The 17,275-nt window shown below is 47.4% G+C and overlaps 8 non-coding genes across 8 annotated transcripts; all 8 read left to right on the top strand.

Moving 5' to 3' along the window:
* The first annotated feature begins 3,379 nt into the window (after positions 1-3,379).
* Positions 3,380-3,451, top strand: TRNAM-CAU (transfer RNA methionine (anticodon CAU)). The gene has a single exon. It is a non-coding gene; the product is annotated as a tRNA-Met (tRNA).
* Positions 3,452-3,652: 201 nt separating this feature from the next.
* On the top strand, positions 3,653-3,724 carry TRNAM-CAU (transfer RNA methionine (anticodon CAU)). Its single transcript has one exon. It is a non-coding gene; the product is annotated as a tRNA-Met (tRNA).
* Positions 3,725-5,853: 2,129 nt separating this feature from the next.
* On the top strand, positions 5,854-5,925 carry TRNAM-CAU (transfer RNA methionine (anticodon CAU)). The gene has a single exon. It is a non-coding gene; the product is annotated as a tRNA-Met (tRNA).
* Positions 5,926-6,127: 202 nt separating this feature from the next.
* TRNAM-CAU (transfer RNA methionine (anticodon CAU)) lies at positions 6,128-6,199 on the top strand. The gene has a single exon. It is a non-coding gene; the product is annotated as a tRNA-Met (tRNA).
* A 202-nt stretch (positions 6,200-6,401) lies between these two features.
* TRNAM-CAU (transfer RNA methionine (anticodon CAU)) lies at positions 6,402-6,473 on the top strand. The gene has a single exon. It is a non-coding gene; the product is annotated as a tRNA-Met (tRNA).
* A 201-nt stretch (positions 6,474-6,674) lies between these two features.
* TRNAM-CAU (transfer RNA methionine (anticodon CAU)) lies at positions 6,675-6,746 on the top strand. The gene has a single exon. It is a non-coding gene; the product is annotated as a tRNA-Met (tRNA).
* A 5,092-nt stretch (positions 6,747-11,838) lies between these two features.
* On the top strand, positions 11,839-11,910 carry TRNAM-CAU (transfer RNA methionine (anticodon CAU)). The gene has a single exon. It is a non-coding gene; the product is annotated as a tRNA-Met (tRNA).
* A 1,829-nt stretch (positions 11,911-13,739) lies between these two features.
* On the top strand, positions 13,740-13,811 carry TRNAM-CAU (transfer RNA methionine (anticodon CAU)). The gene has a single exon. It is a non-coding gene; the product is annotated as a tRNA-Met (tRNA).
* Positions 13,812-17,275: the final 3,464 nt, after the last annotated feature.

Here is a 17,275-nt window from a genome sequence, read left to right as displayed (position 1 = left end):
CTATACGGTAGTGAGCCACGCCTTAGGGACTTCGGCAGGGTGTGTGCTGTTCGTGAGGAAGCTCCCTGGTCTTGTTATAGATGGTTACTTCTCCTGTACTTCTGGTCGACTTGTCTTTTGTGACTTCAGCTATTGTAATGTCCAATGGCGCGTGTTTTGCATTTATGCGCCTAATACTGTGCAAGAGAGGGCAAATTTCTTTTTGAGTTTAAACCATCATTTACATGTGCAAAAAATGATAGCCTGTGTAGGCGACTTCAACTGCGTATTGAAAGCTGAGGATAGGTCTACGCGTCGCGTGGTTTGTGACAAAAGTAGTGATATCCTGGCGCAGATCACACACAATTTCGAATTAGAAGATATCGCAGAATGTTTTCGCGGTCACGGAGACGTAAGCTACACTCACTTTCAGGGCACAAGTCACGCACGCTTAGACCGTATCTATCTTTCATATGATTTAGTTGAAAAATGCCAGTGCTACACAGTTATGGCCATATCATATTCTGACCACTGCCTGGTAAAATGCACGGTGGGCAGGAAGAAAGAACGAAACAAGTTCGTCTGGGAACTGTGGAAATTGAATGCAGAGCTGTTACGGGATGAAACTTTTAACGAAAATGTAGTGGCTGCTCTGAATTCTTTTGGAACAGACAGTTCTAAGAAATTTGGTGAGGAATGGGAGTTGCTGAAGCAAAGCATTAAATTGAAGGCAATCGAAAGAAGTAGCATACTGCGATATGAACAAAAGGCCAGAGAAAAGGATTTAACAACATTGCTAGAAAAATTTGCGAAGCTTGAATGCATGCAACCTGGCGCCTATCAACAAGATATGCGCGCCGTTAAGAAGAAGCTCGAGGTATTCGACGAAGATCGCTTCCGAGGTGCGCTAGTGCGCGCCAGAGCAGAAAGGCTATCATGCGGGGAAACGCCAACGAAAAGAGCACTGGGGTTAGAAAAAAAGCACTCGAGACGTAAGCAGATTGAGGCTATCGAATATGAAGGGGTGGTATTAACGGATAACAATAATATAGGGCGTGCTTTCTTTGAGCATTACAAAGAACTTTTTTACATTCAGGCCTGTCAACATGCACGATTTCAAGAAATTATTTTTGCAACGAATCCCACAGCTGTCGAGTGAGGTTAAAGAAACCTTAGAACGACCATTAACAGAACATGAAGTGATGAAAGCCATCGAAGACCTGAATCCTGGGAAGTCGCCAGGTCCAGACGGTCTTTGTGCCGCATGGTACAAATCGTTCAAAAGCCACCTAGCTCCTATCTTAACAGCAGTTTTCAATGAAGCATATGAACTGAAAATACTTCCACCATCCTTTGGCCAGTCCCATACCGTACTAATACCGAAAACAGAAGAGACCGAAAAGCTCAAGCAACTTTCCTCCTACAGACCCATAGCGCTTACTAACTGTGACTACAAAATATTGATGAAGGTGTTGGCACGACGGGTCCAGTCAGTTATTCAGGAAGTAGTCGGCCCACACCAGACGTGTGGTATTCGTGGAAGAACCATTTTCACTAACATCCATAAAATGAAGTGTGTGCTGGAGTGTTGTGACGCCATGTGCGATGCAGTAGCCATCCTCCAGCTAGACTTGGAGAAGGCGTTTGATTGTGTTTCTCACGACATATTGCTTACCATCCTCGAACACGTTAATTTTGGCCACATAATCACTGAAGGGGTGACCATGGCGTACCGGAGCTGCTATACCAGACTTATAATTAATCAGATGTTGGGGGCCCCCATTAACGTGAAGCGCTCCGTTCGCCAGGGTTGTCCACTCAGTCCACTCCTGTTTTGTGTCTACATAGAAACGCTATGTCTGGCCATCATTGAAAATGAACGTATTAAGGGGTTTAGTCTTCAATCAGCAGAAGTGAAGCTACTGGCATACGCTGACGATGTGGCTGTGTGCTGTAAGGACAAACAAAGTGTATTGAATACTGTTAATATCGTCAAAAAGTTTGGTAACGTCACTAACAGCTACGTTAACTGGCAGAAATGTTTGGGGTTTTGGCATGGAAGATGGGCGTCTACACCAGACCACTTTTCGAACGTAAAATGGGTCACGACGCCAGTTAAGTACCTTGGAGCACTCCTTGATGCCTACAAGGACAGTAGCGAGTACTGGAAGGAGCGGACAAAACAACTAAAAGAAAAAGCCGACCGATGGAACGCCTGTTACCTATCAATATTCGCGAGAGCTACAGCGTGCAACATGTTTCTCGTGACAAAGATCTGGTACGTAATGCAGGTACTACAGTGCTCTCGTATTAATGTGCAGAAACTGCACCACGTGTTCGCTGTATTCGTGTGGGCATCAAGCTGGGAGCGATGTAGCCGAGATAATCTCTTCCGGCGCGTGAAGGATGGTGGTCTGGGGTTGGCGCACCTCTTCTTGCGTCAACTGGTGAATAGATTCTCCTTCTTTCGAGATACAAACGACCCATTTCTGCGCACGGTGATCCAAATGAGGCTGTCAAGATCACTTCCCGAATTCGTTGTAGGTACGGAAATAATGCCAGGACCAGTCCGTGGTTTCTTTCGGGAAATAGTTCAGAGTGTTTCCTTTTTGCGTGTTCGTTTTTCAAGTGCATATTTGTGGAGTGTAAAACGGGAAACGTTATATCGTGATTTATGTGACAGTGTTTTGCTAGCACCTATGTACAGAGCCCCGTACAGTGGAGGCCCAGGCCTATATGTATTGAAAAGGGTGAAGAAGATGCCAGTTCAACCAGCCACTAAATCGTTCTTTTTTAAATTACACACTGGTACTGTACCTGTTAAAATCTTCCTTGAACAACGTGGGTTCTACATGCCATGGGGAACCCACTGCCTTATATGTAAAAAAACAGAAAGCATAGATCACGTCTTCATCCACTGTTGGGAAGGGGTCTTTTTCTGGGACGTGCTACAAAGGACTCTAAAAAAGGAGCTACCTATAGATCCCAACGGAATCAGGTTTCTGCCAGTATATGACGACGAAGGTTTCCCGTACGACCTGATCGTGCTTACGGGCCTCCACAGTTTATGGCGCGCAAGAATGGCGGGTTACCATTGTGACCCGGATGCCCGACCGGCGCGTCTGTACTTTTGTGAATCCATGCAACGGTATGTGGAAGTGATCAAGATGCAACAGCCTGTTCCTGAGTGGCTGTCGAGGGTTGTACGCCTTACAGCACTAAAGGAATTTTAATCCGACAACGTCGTGCCACAGTAGCGGACGGCAGCGAATGTAAATATTACTGTTCCTTGTTCCGTTTGTGTATTCATCCCTTTTTGCTTCTTTGGTCTTTGTTTATATCATTTAGGAATTTGTGTTGTGTTATGTCGAGGACTGGCAATATAGAAAAAAAAAACAGCAGCAGAGTGGCGTAGCGGAAGCGTGCTGGGCCCATAACCCAGAGGTCCGTGGATCGAAACCACGCTCTGCTACATATTTCCTTTATTTTATTTTGGTGCCATTTAACATAAAGAGCATATCAGCGCAGTAATTTGGTCTCTTATAGCCCTAATTGCCCTCCGAGAAATGCTCTCTTGTGCTCCGCGCTCGTGTTTCTCGCCGTAAAAAAAAAAAAAAAAAAGACTCCTCTCGTTTATTACAAATATAAATAAATTTACATTGCACGCTGGAGCAGCAGAGTGGCGCAGCGGAAGCGTGCTGGGCCCATAACCCAGAGGTCCGTGGATCGAAACCACGCTCTGCTACGTATTTCCTTTATTTTAATTTGGTGCCATTTAACATAAAGAGCATATCAGCGCAGTAATTTGGTCTCTTATAGCCCTAATTGCCCTCCGAGAAATGCTCTCTTGTGCTCCGCGCTCGCGTTTCTCGCCATAAAAAAGAAAAGACTACTCTCGTTTATTACAAATATAAACAAATTTGCATTACACGCTGGAGCAGCTGAGTGGCGCAGCGGAAGCGTGCTGGGCCCATAACCCAGAGGTCCGTGGATCGAAACCACGCTCTGCTACATATTTCCTTTATTTCATTTTGGTGCCATTTAACATAAAGAGCATATCAGCGCAGTAATTTGGTCTCTTATAGCCCTAATTGCCCTCCGAGAAATGCTCTCTTGTGCTCCGCGCTCGTGTTTCTCGCCATAAAAAAGAAAAGACTACTCTCGTTTATTACAAATATAAACAAATTTACATTACACGCTGGAACAGCAGAGTGGCGCAGCGGACTGGGGCAAATCGCTAGGCCTGTGGCACGGGGACTGGTTTTCGGCACCCGACTATTTCGCGAACGTGAACTGGGTGAAAACTCCGACCAGGTATCTGGGTGTTCCCCTCGACAGGTATAATAGCAGCGACGAATACTGGAGGAACCAAACCAAGGAACTGAAAGAAAAAGTAGACAAATGGAAAAGTACTAACCTGTCCATTTTTGCAAGAGCGACAATTTGTAACGTGTTTTTTATTACTAAGTTATATTACGTCTTGCAAACGCTGTATTGTTCTAGAGTAAATGTGCAAAGGCTGCACAGAGTGTTCGCAGTTTTCATCTGGGGATCAACATGGGAAAGGTGCAGCCGAACAAATTTGTTCAGAAGAGTGAAGGATGGGGGTGTGGGCCTGGTGCATCTTTTTGTTCGTCAAGTTGTAAACCGATTTTTGTTTTTTCGCGATGTTCGCGATCCTTTTCTGCGCGCCGTATGTCAGCTAAGGTTGAGTAACGCTTTGCCGGCACATGTTGTTAGCACGGCAAATTTGACTGGAACTCTGCGTGGTTATTTCAAGGAAGTTGTTGACAGTGTACGCTTCCTTTCTGTTCGTTTTACAAATGATTACCTTTGTGATGTGAAAAGGAAAACATTGCATAGAGATGTATGCGACATTGTTTTCCCAGTGCCCTTATACAGAGCCATATACAGTGGAGGGCCAGGACAGGATGTACTTCAAAGAGTAAAACAGATGCAGGTGCCACCAGGGGTAAAGACCTTCTTCTTTAAGCTACACACAGGAACGCTCTCCGTGAAGACGTTTCTGGAGGAACGGGGTTGTCTCGTACCTTGGGGGTCGCACTGCTTGATATGCAAGAAGCCCGAAAATATAGATCACGTTTTCCTACATTGCTGGGCGGCAGTTTTCTTCTGGGACGTCTTAAAGTGAACCCTGAAGAAAGAGCTGCCGGTGGAACCCCAAGGTATCAGGTATCTGGCCATTAAAGATGACGACGGGGTTCCCTATGACTTTGTTATGTTAAATGCTCTACACTGTATATGGCGGGCTCGTATGGCAGCGTACCATTGCGATCCTGATGCTAGGCCAGCTCGTGCTTACTTCAAGGAATGTATGTCGCGATTTATTGAAATCCATAAAATACAAGAATGTGTACCGGATTGGCTGTCGAGGCTAGAACCCCTGACAGCCATGAAGGAATTTTAGTACGACAAAGCCAGTCCAATATGGACAGACGGCTTTATTGTGTGGTTTCTTTCCTTACTCACCTTCCGTTTTTTTTTCCTCCTCCAACGGTTGGAATTTGTGATACACAAGTGTGTGCTAACTGTACCGTCTGAGTAATGTCGAAGACCGGCAATAAATAAAAAAAAAAAGAGCAGAGTGGCGCAGCGGAAGCGTGCTGGACCCATAACCCAGAGGTCCGTGGATCGAAACCACGCTCTGCTACATATTTCCTTTATTCCATTTTGGTGCCATTGAACATAACGAGCATATCAGCGCAGTAATTTGGTCTCTTATAGCCCTAATTGCCCTCCGAGAAATGCTCTCTTGTGCTCCGCGCTCGTGTTTCTCGCCGTAAAAAAAAAAAAAAAAAAAAGACTCCTCTCGTTTATTACAAATATAAATAAATTTACATTGCACGCTGGAGCAGCAGAGTGGCGCAGCGGAAGCGTGCTGGGCCCATAACCCAGAGGTCCGTGGATCGAAACCACGCTCTGCTACATATTTCCTTTATTCCATTTTGGTGCCATTGAACATAAAGAGCATATCAGCGCAGTAATTTGGTCTCTTATAGCCCTAATTGCCCTCCGAGAAATGCTCTCTTGTGCTCCGCGCTCGTGTTTCTCGCCGTAAAAAAAAAAAAAAAAAAGGACTCCTCTCGTTTATTACAAATATAAACAAATTTACATTGCACGCTGGAGCAGCAGAGTGGCGCAGCGGAAGCGTGCTGGGCCCATAACCCAGAGGTCCGTGGATCGAAACCACGCTCTGCTACATATTTCCTTTATTTCATTTTGGTGCCATTTAACATAAAGAGCATATCAGCGCAGTAATTTGGTCTCTTATAGCCCTAATTGCCCTCCGAGAAATGCTCTCTTGTGCTCCGCGCTCGTGTTTCTCGCCGTAAAAAAAAAAAAAAAAAAAGACTCCTCTCGTTTATTACAAATATAAATAAATTTACATTGCACGCTGGAGCAGCAGAGTGGCGCAGCGGAAGCGTGCTGGGCCCATAACCCAGAGGTCCGTGGATCGAAACCACGCTCTGCTACGTATTTCCTGTATTTTAATTTGGTGCCATTTAACATAAAGAGCATATCAGCGCAGTAATTTGGTCTCTTATAGCCCTAATTGCCCTCCGAGAAATGCTCTCTTGTGCTCCGCGCTCGTGTTTCTCGCCGTAAAAAAAAAAAAAAAAAAGACTCCTCTCGTTTATTACAAATATAGACAAATTTACATTGCACGCGGGAGCAGCAGAGTGGCGCAGCGGAAGCGTGCTGGGCCCATAACCCAGAGGTCCGTGGATCGAAACCACGCTCTGCTACGTATTTCCTTTATTTTATTTTGGTGCCATTTAACATAAAGAGCATATCAGGGCAGTAATTTGGTCTCTTATAGCCCTAATTGCCCTCCGAGAAATGCTCTCTTGTGCTCCGCGCTCGTGTTTCTCGCCATAAAAAAGAAAAGACTACTCTCGTTTATTACAAATATAAACAAATTTACATTACACGCTGGAGCAGCAGAGTGGCGCATCATTCTGCTTCCGGCAGCCGAGCTGAGCGATCAGCAGAATCATGGGCTCCAGTGGAGCAGCGACAGCGGCCACTTCTGGCCGCGGAACCAGGCTAAACGACGATAAGGATTATGCCTTTATTTTGCCGCAACTGCCTAAAGGTCAAGTAGTGATTAATACCGTCTTTTTGCACGGTGATGTACGTGCGAGACCGTACAAGGTGGAAGATTTCAGGGACGCCCTTCTGTCGACGGGCCTGCTGCCTAATGTGGCATGCATAGGGGCGTACCAGATCAATCACGTCTGGGCAGTGACCTTCAATGATGCGACTGCCACAAGAAGAATGCTGGACCTTAAGGAACTTCAAGTTAAGGGACGACGATGCGTCATCGTTGACCCGCAGGATCAGCAGGTGAAGCTAAGGCTTCACTGGCTGCTGTACGGCGTTGCCGACGAGGACGTTCGGACGGCATTCGCGGCGTTCGGCAAGGTGGAGGAGGTGAGCCGGGAGCGATGGCGCGTCGAAGGCATGGCAACGAAGACCTCAACCACCAGGACCGTCATTCTCAAATTGAGAAGCGGCATGAAAGTGGAGGACCTGCCACATCAGATACGCGTCGGCGGAGAGTTGGCCTTGGTCGTCGTGCCCGGTCGAGCGATGCAGTGCCTGCGCTGCCACGGCACGGGACACGTCCGCCGTGAGTGCAGAGTCCCCCGATGTACCTTATGTAGACGTTTCGGCCACGTCGACGATGACTGCGTAAGATCTTATGCCACCGTAACAGGTCCAGTAGCTAGTGACGTTGCGGCAGAGCGCGTCATGGACGTGGCCGAAGCGGAGGACGCTGCTAAAGGAACGCTAGACAAGGTCTCGACAGCGACAGCAAGTGGGACGACGCCTTTGGGCGTGGTCAGCAAGGTGGCTGATACTACCGTGAAGCCGAGTGGGATGCTGCAGGTCGCGACCGCTGAGGTGCAGTCTACGCGGAGCAGTAGTGAGGACCCGCCCGACAACGATGCGACGGCAATGCAGCAGGAGGAGGCCGTCCTCGACTGCGACCGGACTTCGACTCTTGGAGCGCCAGTCAAGCGCCCCCATGACCAGACTAAGGACCGCAACGATGGTGCGACCGGCACCAGCGAAGGGCCGCCGACAAAGACACCTCTTGGGAGGCGCACGAGCTTGAAACCAAAGCCGAACGTCCCACCTGAGAGAAAGCCTGCGGACAAAGTGGCGCCCACAAACAACGCCGGGAAGCCGGGAGGTCCCGGAGGCGGCTAGCCGAGGGCTGGTCGTGAACGGTAAGCACCATGCTCCGGGCCTACTTTTTTCTTTAGCTCAACATGGCACAGATACCGTCCCTTAATATTGCCACTTTAAACGTGAGAGGGTTGGCGGCTAGTCGTAGGCGAAGTCAGGTGCTACGGTTGGTCACTGACCACGATATAGACGTACTAGCCGTCCAGGAGACTAAGGTTGACGGGGAGGAGGAGACCGGGAGCATGGTGCGCCGTTTCACGACCAGGTATTTTGCGGTGGTAAGCCATGCCTTAGGCACCGCTGGGGGGTGCATTCTTTTTGTGAAGAAACTGCCTGGACTGCACATTCAAAGTATTTTTTCTTGTCAGTCTGGAAGGCTTGTTTTTTGTGATATTATTTTGTGTGATGTTGAGTTCCGCGTCATATGTGTATATGCGCCGAATTCAGTAGACGAGCGCGCCCTTTTCTTTTCGAACCTTTCGCAGTATGTTCGATGTGATAAGCGCGTTATACTGCAAGGAGACTTTAATTGTGTAATGAGCGCTAGAGATAGAGCCAATAATGCTGGTGTGCGGGACAGAAGCAGTGAAATCTTATCAAAACTAATTGGTGAAAATGAACTCGAAGACGTTTTTGAGTGTCTGGACGGGGGGCGTGATGTGACTTTTACACGTTTTCAGGGCAGTAGCCATGCGCGGTTGGACCGAATCTACATTTCGCTGGATACAATTCCAAGATGCCACGGTTATTGTGTAGTACCCATATCGTTCTCAGATCATTGTCTCGTAAAATGTAATGTCGGTATAGGGAAAAGCAAACGTGCGTTTAATTGGGAGATCTGGAAAATGAATGCGTTGTTATTAAATGATGAATCTTTCGTAAAGGGAGTACGGGATGCTGTTAATGAAATACGCGAAGATGCAGCTGAAACAATAGCAGAAAAGTGGGAATGTTTTAAACAAAAGGTTAAAATGAAAGCCATAGAAAGGTCAAGTTGTCTTAAATTTGAGAGGGAATATAAAGAAAAGGGTTTGCGAACACTACTTCAGCAGCTGATAACGCTTGAGTGCAGAGAGCCTGGTCTGTACAAAGACCATGTGCGGAGCGTCAAGGAAAAGCTTGAACAGATCGACAAAGAACGTTACCAAGGCGCCATCGTGCAAGCAAGAGCAGATTCACTAGCGGCAGGGGAGACGCCCACTGAAAGGGCGCTCGGGTTAGAGAAGGCTCACGGACGACAAAACCATGTCGATAACCTTTTAATCAATGGAGCCGTTGTTGACGATAACGAGAGCATAGCCCACGCCTTCTTCCAGTACTACCAGTCGCTCTTTGCATTTCAGGAAGCGAATTTAGAGGGTTTCAAAGCAGACTTTCTGCATCGCATGCCGCGTTTGAGTGATGACGCTAAGGAGCGATTAGAAGGGAAAATAATGGAGAGGGAAGTCGAAAAGGCAATCGATGACTTGAACTTGGGCAAGTCACCGGGACCAGACGGACTCAGTGCGGCGTTATATAAGACATTTAAAAGAGAACTGGCCCCTATATTAGTAGGAGTATTTTATGATGCGTACGTGCAGAAATCATTGCCACCTTGTTTTGGGAAAGCGCACACCATTCTAATTCCGAAGAATGATAAATTAGATAAACTGAGATTAGTATCATCCTACAGGCCCATATCACTAACAAACATTGATTATAAGATATTTATGAAGATCTTAGCGACTAGACTTCAAGGCGTAATAAAGGAAATAGTCGCAGACCATCAAACATGTGGAATCAAAGGGCGGTCAATTTTTTTGAACATCCATAAGATGCGGTGTGTGCTCGAGTGCTGTGACGTCACCGGTGGCGGCGTTGCAGTTCTTCAGCTTGATCTTGAGAAAGCGTTCGATTGCGTCGCTCACGTTATTTTGTTCTCCATATTGGATCATGTTAATGTCGGTACCATCATCACTGAGGGTGTGGCCTTGGCGTACCAGAACTGCACTACAAGGTTAATTGTTAATAAGTCGCTGGGGGCCCCCATTAACATCATGCGTTCAGTGCGCCAAGGCTGTCCCCTCAGTCCTCTGTTATTTGCTATCTACATAGAAGCAATGTGTGTAGCGATCACCGCAAACAACAATATACGGGGTTTTAGACTAGCAGAAACCGAAGTGAAGCTGCTAGCGTATGCTGACGACGTTGCAGTGTGTTGCACAGACGAACCAAGTGTGACTGAAACAATTGCTGTAGTAAAACATTTCTGTGACGTCACGGGCAGCAGAGTCAATTGGGGCAAATCCCTCGGGCTGTGACACGGGGAGTGGTTTTCAGCACCGGAGTACTTCGCTAATGTCAAGTGGGTGAAAACTCCGACGAAGTATCTTGGTGTTCCCCTCGATAGGTACAAGAGCAGCGATGAGTACTGGAGGAACCAAACTAATGAAACGAAACAAAAAGTGGACAAATGGACAAGCACTAACCAGTCTATTTTTTCAAGGGCAACAATTTGTAATATGTTTTTTATAGCGAAGTTATATTATGTTATGCAAGTGCTGCATTGTTCTAGAGCAAATGTGCAAAGGCAGCACAGAGTGTTTGCGGTCTTCATCTGGAGTTCATCATGGGAGAGATGTAGCCGAACAAATTTGTTCAGAAGGGTGAAGGACGGGGGTGTGGGCTTGATGCATCTATTTGTTCGACAACTTGTCAACCGCTTTTTGTTTTTTCGAGATGTGCGAGATCTGTTTCTGCGCACCGTATGTCAGATCAGGTTGAGCGACGCATTGCCGACACATGTTGTTAGTACGGCAAGCATGACCGGAAAACTTCGAGGTTATTTTAAGGAAGTGGTCGACAGCGTGCGTTTCCTGTCAGTTCGTTTTTCAAATGATTATCTGTTTGAAGTTAAAAGGAAAAAACTGTATAATGATGTGTGCGACATTGTGTTCCCAGTGCCGTTATACAGAACCATATACAGTGGAGGGCCAGGACAAAACGTCCTTAAACGGGTGAAACGAATGCAGGTGCCACCGGGGGTTAAAACCTTCTTTTTTAAGCTCCACACAGGAACGCTCTCTGTGAAAACGTTTGTGGAAGAACGAGGCTGTCTTGTGCCGTGGGGATCCCACTGCTTGATCTGTCAGAAGCCGGAGACCATTGATCACGTTTTCTTGCATTGCTGGGCGGCTGTTTTCCTTTGGGACGTGCTAAAGCGAACGCTGAAAAAGGAATTACCGGTGGACCCCCAAGGGATCAGGTATCTGCCAATTAAAGATGAAGACGGAGTACCGTATGATCTTATTATGCTGAACGCCCTCCACTCTATATGGCGAGCTCGCATGGCCGGGTACCATTGCGACGTCGACGCTCGGCCAGCGCGTATGTATTTCAGAGAGTGTATGTCCTTATTTATTGAAATGCAGAAAATGCAAAAGTGTGTACCGGATTGGCTGTCGAGGCTCGAACCTCTGACAGTCATGAAGGAATTTTAATTTGACAACGTCAGTCCTATGCGGATAGACGGCTTTGTAGCGCTTTTTTTTGTTTCTCGCCTTCGTTTTCTCTTGCAAGAGCCTTGCATTTGTGTCATGAGTGTGAAATTCATATGTACGATGTTATATTGAAAACCGGTAATAAATAAATAAGAAAAAAAGCAGCAGTGTGGCGCAGCGGAAGCGTGCTGGGCCCATAACCCAGAGGTCCGTGGATCGAAACCACGCTCTGCTACATATTTCCTTTATTTCATTTCTGTGCCATTTAACATAAAGAGCATATCATCGCAGTAATTTGGTCTCTTATAGCCCTAATTGCCCTCCGAGAAATGCTCTCTTGTGCTCCGCGCTCGTGTTTCTCGCCATAAAAAAAAAAAAAAAGACTCCTCTCGTTTATTACAAATATAAACAAATTTACATTGCACGCTGGAGCAGCAGAGTGGCGCAGCGGAAGCGTGCTGGGCGCATAACCCAGAGGTCCTTGGATCGAAACCACGCTCTGCTACATATTTCCTTTATTTCATTTTGGTGCCATTTAACATAAAGAGCATAGCAGCGCAGTAATTTGGTCTCTTATAGCCCTAATTGCCCTCCGAGAAATGCTCTCTTGTGCTCCGCGCTCGTGTTTCTCGCCGTAAAAAAAAAAAAAAAAGACTCCTCTCGTTTATTACAAATATAAACAAATTTACATTGCACGCTGGAGCAGCAGAGTGGCGCAGCGGAATCGTGCTGGGCGCATAACCCAGAGGTCCTTGGATCGAAACCACGCTCTGCTACATATTTCCTTTATTTCATTTTGGTGCCATTTAACATAAAGAGCATAGCAGCGCAGTAATTTGGTCTCTTATAGCCCTAATTGCCCTCCGAGAAATGCTCTCTTGTGCTCCGCGCTCGTGTTTCTCGCCATAAAAAAAAAAAAAAAAAAGACTCCTCTCGTTTATTACAAATATAAACAAATTTACATTGCACGCTGGAGCAGCAGAGTGGCGCAGCGGAAGCGTGCTGGGCGCATAACCCAGAGGTCCTTGGATCGAAACCACGCTCTGCTACATATTTCCTTTATTTCTTTTTGGTGCCATTTAACATAAAGAGCATAGCAGCGCAGTAATTTGGTCTCTTATAGCCCTAATTGCCCTCCGAGAAATGCTCTCTTGTGCTCCGCGCTCGTGTTTCTCGCCATAAAAAAAAAAAAAAAAGGCTCCTCTCATTTATTACAAATATAAACAAATTTACATTGCACGCTGGAGCAGCAGAGTGGCGCAGCGGAAGCGTGCTGGGCCCATAACCCAGAGGTCCTTGGATCGAAACCACGCTCTGCTACATATTTCCTTTATTTCATTTTGGTGCCATTTAACATAAAGAGCATATCAGCGCAGTAATTTGGTCTCTTATAGCCCTAATTGCCCTCCGAGAAATGCTCTCTTGTGCTCCGCGCTCGTGTTTCTCGCCATAAAAAAAAAAAAAAAAGACTCCTCTCGTTTATTACAAATATAAACAAATTTACATTGCACGCTGGAGCAGCAGAGTGGCGCAGCGGAAGCGTGCTGGGCCCATAACCCAGAGGTCCTTGGATCGAAACCACGCTCTGCTACATATTTCCTTTATTTCATTTTGGTGCCATTTAACATAAAGAGCATATCAGCGCAGTAATTTGGTCTCTTATAGCCCTAATTGCCCTCCGAGAAATGCTCTCTTGTGCTCCGCGCTCGTGTTTCTCGCCGTAAAAAAAAAAAAAAAAAAGACTCCTCTCGTTTATTACAAATATAAACAAATTTACATTGCACGCTGGAGCAGCAGAGTGGCGCAGCGGAAGCGTGCTGGGCCCATAACCCAGAGGTCCTTGGATCGAAACCACGCTCTGCTACATATTTCCTTTATTTCATTTTGGTGCCATTTAACATAAAGAGCATATCAGCGCAGTAATTTGGTCTCTTATAGCCCTAATTGCCCTCCGAGAAATGCTCTCTTGTGCTCCGCGCTCGTGTTTCTCGCCGTAAAAAAAAAAAAAAAAAGACTCCTCTCGTTTATTACAAATATAAACAAATTTACATTGCACGCTGGAGCAGCAGAGTGGCGCAGCGGAAGCGTGCTGGGCCCATAACCCAGAGGTCCGTGGATCGAAACCACGCTCTGCTACATATTTCCTTTATTTCATTTTGGTGCCATTTAACATAAAGAGCATATCAGCGCAGTAATTTGGTCTCTTATAGCCCTAATTGCCCACCGAGAAATGCTCTCTTGTGCTCCGCGCTCGTGTTTCTCGCCGTAAAAAAAAAGAAAGACTCCTCTCGTTTATTACAAATATAAACAAATTTACATTGCACGCTGGAGCAGCAGAGTGGAGCAGCGGAAGCGTGCTGGGCCCATAACCCAGAGGTCCGTGGATCGAAACCACGCTCTGCTACATATTTCCTTTATTTCATTTTGGTGCCATTTAACATAAAGAGCATATCAGCGCAGTAATTTGGTCTCTTATAGCCCTAATTGCCCACCGAGAAATGCTCTCTTGTGCTCCGCGCTCGTGTTTCTCGCCGTAAAAAAAAAGAAAGACTCCTCTCGTTTATTACAAATATAAACAAATTTACATTGCACGCTGGAGCAGCAGAGTGGAGCAGCGGAAGCGTGCTGGGCCCATAACCCAGAGGTCCTTGGATCGAGACCACGCTCTGCTACATATTTCCTTTATTTCATTTTGGTGCCATTTAACATAAAGAGCATATCAGCGCAGTAATTTGGTCTCTTATAGCCCTAATTGCCCTCCGAGAAATGCTCTCTTGTGCTCCGCGCTCGTGTTTCTCGCCGTAAAAAAAAAAAAAAAGACTCCTCTCGTTTATTACAAATATAAACAAATTTACATTGCACGCTGGAGCAGCAGAGTGGCACAGCGGAAGCGTGCTGGGCCCATAACCCAGAGGTCCGTGGATCGAAACCACGCTCTGCTACATATTTCCTTTATTTCATTTTGGTGCCATTTAACATAAAGAGCATATCAGCGCAGTAATTTGGTCTCTTATAGCCCTAATTGCCCACCGAGAAATGCTCTCTTTTGCTCCGCGCTCGTGTTTCTCGCCGTAAAAAAAAAGAAAGACTCCTCTCGTTTATTACATATATAAACAAATTTACATTGCACGCTGCAGCAGCAGAGTGGTGCAGCGGTCATTCTGCTTCCGGCAGCCGAGCTGAGCGGTCAGCAGAATCATGGGCTCCAGTGGAGCAGCGACAGCGGCTACTTTTGGCCGCGGAAACAGGCGGAGTGACGATAAGGAATATGCCTTTATTTTGCCGCAACTGCCTAAAGGACAAGTGGTGATTAACACCGTATTTTTGCACGGTGATGTTCGCGCCAGACCTTACAAGGTCGAGGATTTTAGAGACGCCCTACTGCCGACGGGACTCTTGCCTGACGTGGTATGCATAGGGGCGTACCAGATCAACCACGTCTGGGCAGTGACCCTCAGCGACGCGACTGCCACAAGAAGGATGCTGGACCTTAAGGAACTACAAGTTAAGGGACGACGGTGCGTCATCGTTGACCCGCAGGACCAGCAAGTGAAGATTAGGCGTCACTGGTTGCTGTACGGCGTTGCCGACGAGGACGTCCGGACGGCGTTCGCGGCTTTCGGCAAGGTGGAGGAGGTGAGCCGTGAGCGGTGGCGCGTGGACGGCATGGGGACCAAGACCTCAACGACCAGGACCGTCCTCCTCAAACTGAAGGGCAGCGTGAAGGTTGAGGACCTTCCTCATCAAATCCGCGTCGGCGGTGAGTTGGCCTTGGTCGTCGTTGCCGGTCGACCGATGCAGTGCCTGCGCTGTCACGGCACGGGACACGTCCGCCGAGAGTGCAGAGTCCCCCGCTGTTCCCGGTGCAGACTTTTCGGCCACGTTGACGCGGACTGCGTGAAGTCTTATGCCGCTGTGACAGGCGCACCAGCTATTGACGTGGCGGCAGAGCACGTGATGGACGTGGCCGAGGCGGAGGATGCGGCTAAAGGAACCGGTGACACGGTCTCGACAGCTACAACTAGTGGGTCGACGACTCTGGAAGTGGACGGAAAGGCGGCTGAGGCTACCCAGAAACCGAGTAAGGCGGAACAGGTCGCTACGACTGAGGGGCAGGCGACGGGAAGCGTCAGTGAAGACGCACCTGACGACGCGACCGCAATGCAACAGGACGAGGGCGTCACCGACGACGACCGTACTGGGGCTCTTGCTGCCTCCGTCAAGCGCACCCACGACCAGACGAAGGACCGCGAGGATCGGGCACCCAGCACCAGTGAGGGACCACCGACGAAGACGCCTCATGGGAGGCGGATGGGCTACAAGCCAAAGCCCAATGTACCGCCTGAAAGGAAGCCTGCCGACAAAGCGGCCACGTCTAAGGACACCAACAAACCGGGAGGTCCCGGAGGCGGCTAGCCGATGGCTAGTCGTGAGCGGTAAGCACCATGCTCCGGGCCTACTTTACTTTTCGTTTAGATCAAGATGGCTCAAATACCGTCCCTGAGGATTGCCACATTAAACGTGAGAGGGCTGGCGGCTAGTCGTAGGCAAAGTCAGGTCCTACGTTTGGTCACTGACCACGACATAGACGTACTAGCCGTCCAGGAAACTAAGGTTGAAGGAGAGGAGGAGACCGGGAGCATGGTGCGACGTTTCACGACTAGGTATTTTGCGGTGGTTAGCCATGCTGTAGGCACGGCTGGAGGGTGCGTTCTTCTTGTGAAGAAGCTGCCTGGACTGCAGATTCAGAGCATTTTTTCGTGTCAGTCAGGAAGGATTGTTCTTTGTGATATTGTTATGGGTGATTCAGAGTTCCGCATCATATGCGTATATGCGCCGAATTCAGTAGATGAGCGCGCCCGTTTTTTTTTCGAACCTTTCACGATATGTTTGTTGTAATATGCGCGTGATGATGTTAGGGGACTTTAATTGTGTGTTGAGTGCTGGAGACCGAGTCAATAATGCAGGTGTGCGTGACCGAAGCAGTGAAGTGTTATCAAATTTAATTAATGAAAATGAACTCGATGATGTTTATGAATGTCTGGAAGGGGGGCGTCAAGTGACTTTTACACGTTTTCAGGGCAGCAGCCATGCGCGTTTGGACCGAATGTACATTTCATTGGATATGATTCCAAGATGCCACGGTTACTGTGTAGTACCAGTGTCGTTTTCAGATCACTGCCTTGTGAAATGTAACGTAGGTATAATGAAAAAGCGACATGCATTTAAGTGGGATATGTGGAAACTGAATGCCTTGTTACTAAATGACCAGCCCTTTTTACAGGTAGTACGGGATGCGATTAATGAAGTGCAATGTGATGCTGCGGGAACAATCGTCGAGAAGTGGGAATGTTTTAAAGAAAAGATTAAAATGAAAGCAATAGAAAGATCTAGTTGTAAAAAATTCGAGAAGGAAATGAAAGAAAAGGGTTTCAGAACACTGCTTGGGCAGCTGCTAACGCTTGAGTGCAAAGAGCCTGGTGCGTACAAAGACGATGTGCGAAACGTCAAAGAAAAACTTGAACTGTTTGACAAGGAACGCTATCAAGGAGCCATCGTGCGAGCACGAGCGGATGCACTAGCGGCAGGGGAGACGCCCA

The sequence above is a fragment of the Dermacentor variabilis genome, unplaced genomic scaffold, assembly GCF_050947875.1.
Source record: "Dermacentor variabilis isolate Ectoservices unplaced genomic scaffold, ASM5094787v1 scaffold_13, whole genome shotgun sequence".
NCBI classification, from domain to species: domain Eukaryota; kingdom Metazoa; phylum Arthropoda; class Arachnida; order Ixodida; family Ixodidae; genus Dermacentor; species Dermacentor variabilis.
Note: the sequence above shows the minus strand (reverse complement) of the source record. Positions and strands in the feature narration are given on the sequence as shown.